The sequence below is a fragment of the Procambarus clarkii genome, chromosome 17, assembly GCF_040958095.1.
Source record: "Procambarus clarkii isolate CNS0578487 chromosome 17, FALCON_Pclarkii_2.0, whole genome shotgun sequence".
NCBI classification, from domain to species: Eukaryota; Metazoa; Arthropoda; class Malacostraca; order Decapoda; family Cambaridae; genus Procambarus; species Procambarus clarkii.
The window spans coordinates 37,117,051-37,123,050 of record NC_091166.1 but is presented as its reverse complement, the minus strand read 5'-3'; positions in this window follow the sequence as shown (position 1 = coordinate 37,123,050).

The window sequence follows — 6,000 nt, the reverse complement described above, 5'->3', positions numbered from 1 at the left end:
TTCAGTTATTAACAAATTCGTTTGTTGTGTATTTGGTAGATTTTGTGTGCATCTGTCGGTCGATACTCGTGCGTATTTATGCCCGAGGGAGCGTCTGTGTTATCGGGATGATAGCATACTTAAGATAAAACAATTGAATTGTGCTATCCTTGAAAGATCCCTGATAGCTAGAGCGTATTACTTTAATTGTGTGGTGGAAATAAGCCACATAATTAGCATTCCACCATTCATTCAAATCTCATTCAAATCCGCCATTCATTGAAATCGCATTCATTCAAATCCGCCATTCATTCAAATCCGCCATTCATTCAAATCCGCCATTCATTCAAATCCGCCATTCATTCAAATCCGCCATTCATTCAAATCCGCCATTCATTCAAATCCGCCATTCATTCAAATCCGCCATTCATTCAAATCCGCCATTCATTCAAATCCGCCATTCTTTCAAATCCGCCATTCAATCAAATCTACCATATATTCATCATTCATGCCATAGTCAGGAATGCATTCGAGTGTACTTCAACATAACTGTATAGATCTTCCCCTCCAATATACAGAAAGATTGTTGTCCCCTAGATCATCCCATTTAATTAAAGGCATTACAAATCAGTAAAATCCCCACTGCACACACCACAACCAATCACAGGCTCCGTCGCTGAGGTCGTTACAACCCACAACTCCGCCGCCCCCACAACCAATCACAGGCGTCATTTAGAGTGACAATAGAGTGGAGTGTTAGGCCCCATTTCTCGAGCCAATTTACTAGTCAGGAAGATTGGTTCCCTTCAGACAGACTCTTTGAACGTATCAGGAAGCTGTGTAGAATCTCGGATATGTAGTTGGGTGTGACTCCTTGCTGTAATCCCACTCCCCAGAGACCCGGGGAAGGGGGAGAGGGGGAGATTTAGGGAAGGGTGAAGATGTTTCAAGTGTTGGGGGAGATTTGGGGGAAGGGAGTTTGGGTAAGGAGCTGTGGGTTTTAGGGAAGGAATTTGGGAAATGGGGAGGAGGATTTGGGTGAAAGGAAGGGAGTTTTGACAGAGGAGGGTAGTGTTGGGTGAAGGGGAGAGGAATGTTTGGGGAGGGAATGTTTTGGGGAGGGAAGGAGGAAGACTTCATGTCTCTCAGACTTCCTAAAGAATTGTTGCTGTGCTAAAGGTTCATGACCTTTGGGTGTTTCATATTTTCAAATATGTTTTTAAACATTTAATTGTTGTCTTAATTTGATCAAGTGGTCAGAGTGCCACCCACCTGCCAAAATGATTTGTGTGTGCCATTTAGCCCGTTTCGTCCAATCACTGGTTAGATCTGTGTGCCATTTAATTTGTTTCGTCCAATCAGTGGTTGGCTCGACGCCATGTTGGGAGCCTATGATCTGAACTGGACACAGACATGTCTCTATTACTTCCTCTATTACTTGCTCTATTAATATCCTGATATTTTCTGCCCCCTTTTTTTAATGGGTTTGGAATTTATGGTATTTGCATAAATGTTTTGGGCAAGGACATGATTTCCTCGCCTTTTATATTGTCTCTTCCTATTAATCCCTGTCTCTGAATGTTCTGTCTGTCTGTCACCCAAGCAGTTTTGTGCTAGTTTAAGCGACCATATCGATCGTTCAGCAGAATTGGTCGTTTAACTCGCTCTAAGGACTTCACATAAACAGACTCAGAGGCGGCAGAGGTCTTCCCAAATCAGGAGTTTATATTTGTTTTATTCTGGCATTGATTTCACAAGCAATTTACGGGTAGAGGTTGTAGAAATGGAAGTTAAGAGGTAATTAGTGGTATTTTTATTTTCATCGCTAGTATGTGTTAAGGAATTGGCCATGTGGAGTAAGATAAGAGATGTTCTGAGGCCACGTCATGTCATGTCATGTCATGTCTTCCTTCTTTGTCTCATGCATGTCCACCCCTTCTCCTTACCTCGTTCCTATCGCTTCTCTTGCTCCTTCTCTATCCATGTCGTTTTCCCATTCATTTCCTATTCTTCTATCTCGTGTTCTCCACCTCTACCTTTCTGTCCTTTCTTCCCATGTCCTCCCTCCTTCCTTCTCATATCTTACCTCTCATATAATCGCTCCCCCTCCCATATCACCTCCACTCCATTCCCGCTCCTCCTTGCCTATTTCCATCTCATTTTCATTGCAGTGTAATCAGCTTTATCATCACCACCATCTGGGGCGTTCTATCCCTCCCTACCCCCCTCCATTTCTCCCTACTCCATTATCTCTCACCCCCTCTCTCATTCCTCTACCCCTTCACTGTCTCTCTCTCTCTCTCTCTCTCTGTCTGTCTCTCTCTCTCTCTCTCTCTCTCTCTCTCTCTCTCTCTCTCTCTCTCTCTCTCTCTCTCAAGTTTCTGCACGCAATCTGCATCATCTGCGTAACAGGGACACTCAACACAGTCGCTGTCTCAGTCATTACTCTTCTGTTTTAACACTTTCATCATTATTGATCATTCTGTTCTGTCTCTTGCTGTTATCACTTTTCTTCTCCTTCGCCCAATCTTTTGTTTCTCCTCACTTCGTCACCATAACTTCCTTTGTTACATGGCTTTGGTCACTATTTTTCTAAGTTACCTCGGCAGTATCACTATATTTTGTTGTGGAAGGTCACGGTACACTATATCAAATCATTTTTCCAGTGTATTTTCCTTACACTTCCAAAGTATAGGAAAATGGGTATATTTGCCTTGAACCTTTGCTCTGCCCATTGTCTTATTGATTATGGAAGGAATCGACAGTCTTATTACCATGAGACAAACAATTGTATAACATAGTGTTATCACCATCCTCTCTGTTATCTTATTATAATCACCATTCTCTACTGCGTTGCCACACCGGTGTCACCACCTGTATTGCGCTATCACTATTGCCTTGTCACCCTTGTTTGGCCATGTGCATCGCTTAAACTGATTCGATAACATGAAACTCAAGATTCAAAGACTGGAGAGTTTATTTACCTCAGTAATTACACCAGAAAAGAATTAAATGAGCCGGAAAAACGTCTGAATCTGGATCAGATTCATAATTTGTATTCGTAACCAATACAAATTATTACAGTAACGACTAAACAGTTAAACAGCAATTTAAATAAAACTAATACTTTTGGCATAAAATAACATTGTTTACTAATTGAGAGGGGAAGCGGTTGGTGTGAAACCAGTTAATGGGAGGACAGAGGAGTAGGGTTTAGGACCCGAGGGGATTATGAAACATTCTACATTATCGCTACTATAAAATAAACTTACCGGAACCTTAACCCAACCCGACCTAACTTGACCTACCCTAACCTAACCATGAGTTGGAGGAACAGAATCTAGATCCAGAGGAGACCAGAGTTCCTCTCCTCATTGTCAGTGACCAGTTTGATAGTGGTCCAGTGACTGGTCCAGTGACTGGTCCAGTGATTGGTCCTAGTGGTCCAATGACTGGTCCAGTGAGCAGATTGATGATGGTGGTACATAACGTTAGCCCAGATAATAGACAATATAATCCCCTTTTGAGTATAGACATTAGTTTGTTATTAGACCAGTATCCCATTTTAAGTCTTCAATAGGACCACTACCCCCCCCCCTTCCCCTAATTCCAAGTGATATTCACCCCCCCTCCCTCTCCAATTCAAGTGATGTGTCCCCACTTCCCCATTCTCAAATAATGTAAGCCTCCTTTCCTCTTTCAGATATTCCCAAACAATTCATTTCGTATTGCGATAATGTTTCTACATGATAATAAAATAAAATAAAGAGCATTCTTTCACCGCTTTATGTCGTAATGCATCTTTAAGTTCGAGTGAAGTTATTCCAGTTAAGAGAGAACTTGTTTCTATGGCATCAGGTTCTCTTGCAGGTTGAGTGACGCTGCCCAACACTGTCTCTCTGACACAGTGTTCACTCGCAGAATGAGTGACGCTGCCCAATACTCTTCCTGTGACGCAATGTTCACTCACAGAATGAGTGAAACTGCCCAATAAATTTACCCTCCGGTACAAAAATACAAATTTTGCCGTTTTTCAATCAAGTGGAACAGCTCACGTCTCGAGTGATTTAAAAATTATGATCAAAAGGGGAGTATAATTTTGTTGTATAACTTCGTGTAATTTTCCTGGAAAATAGCTGTCAGAAACAGCTGATTAATTCATGTTTCCCAATATACTGCTGTAAATACATTATATTAAAAAATTCCTATCGAAGGAATTGTCGTTCATTGCTTATTAATGGTGATAGATATTATTGATATTTTCAGTGGTCGATATAGAAGCAAACGACTCAAAAAAATTAATTTACATAACCACTACGTCAACTAAGTCACCATTTCTGCTACTTTGGAATAGGAGCCTTAATCATCAGACTCATCATATCACCCCTCTCCCCCAGCCAGGAACTCTTTATCCTCCCCTCATCAGACACAGAAGATTCATCAAACCAGTCTCTCATCTGCATTAACCTCGGAGCCTTAGCAAGCCCTTAATGGCACTATGAAAGCTGCCGAGATTTTTCATGGCTGTGGGAGAGCTGATGGTTATTTAATATCAATTACGAAGTGACACGTCTAACGCATTCATTTTTTTTCATCATTGACTTCTGTTGTTCATTATTAGATTTTTTCCTTCCATGTGATTGGTGAGTTATTTTGTCTGAATACATTTAATGTGTATATATATATTTATTTTCTGATTACTTGAATGAGGGATGGTTATGGAGTTGGGTTAATTGCAAAATTTAATCCATGGTAACTCCTGCAGTTAAGGGAGGCTTGGATAACGTGTTGTTAGGATAAAAATTAAAACACTAGATTCTTGTCTTCATATTCCAGCTTCTTGTCCTCATATCCCAGCTCATTGTCTTCATATCCCATCTCATCTCCTTGTCCTCATATCCCAGCTCTTTGTCGTCAAATCCCAGCTCCTTGTCCTCATATCCCAGCTCCTTGTCCTCATATCCCAGCTCCTTGTCCTCATATTATAGTTCCTTGTCCTCATATCCCAGCTTCTTTTCCTCATATCTCAGCTCCTTGTCCTCATATCCAGGTGATCTTCCGCGTGTTCCACTGGCACTTCTCCCCCTCCCCCCCCCCTCCTCCAAGTGAGTATTAGTGGTGCCACTGTGTACTCTGCTGAGTACTCATCTAGTGGCACTACTCACCTTCCTGGAAACTCGGGAAAATAATAGGAAAACTTGGGGAAAAATAATTGAACTTGAAACAAAAATTTAACGAAACTTGGAGCAAAAATAACAAAACTTTGGGGAAAAAATGAAAACTTGGGACAAACATTTTAAAACTTTAGGGCAAAAATATGAAAATTTGGGGCAAAAAAATAAAACTTGAGCAAACATTAGAAAACTTTTGGGCAAAAAATTGGGAAACGTGGTGCAAAAATTTGAAAACTTTGAGCTAAGCTAATAAAATTTTACAGCCAAAATTATATGATTATAGAATTTTTTAAAAGTTTCTGTAAGATGCTAGTGAAAACCCAGCAAGATATACTTGTAAACATATAAACATATAATGTAAAGTAAATCATATTTTGTTCATTAGAGATTTTGACGTTAAAATGCGATGAATTATTCGAATGAACAATTGCATTATCAAGGAAGCAAGAAAGAAAACGTATTGTGAACATTTAGCATAAACTGACTTAAATTTAGAGAGATCAATTAATACATAACCTAACTTCAACGTTATTTTCCGTATTTTTCACGATTCAACGTTCAAATAACGCAATAAACGTTAAAAATAAAGTTCAACAATTTTCAATGTACTTTTGAACTTATATACACGTGTGCTACACCTGATTCGATCTTATAACTCGAACAAACATGAACAAAAACATTTCATCGCAATATAATACTTGAGCCATTGTGTCCAAACTTTTGTATTTTTTAAAGCATTATTCTCTCAAACTATTCTCTTTAAAACTTTTCCAAGAGTAGTGTAAACCAGACGGTGCTTCAAACTTTCCTGTTCCTGTGGTGCTTGGTACACACACTTTCCCATAAC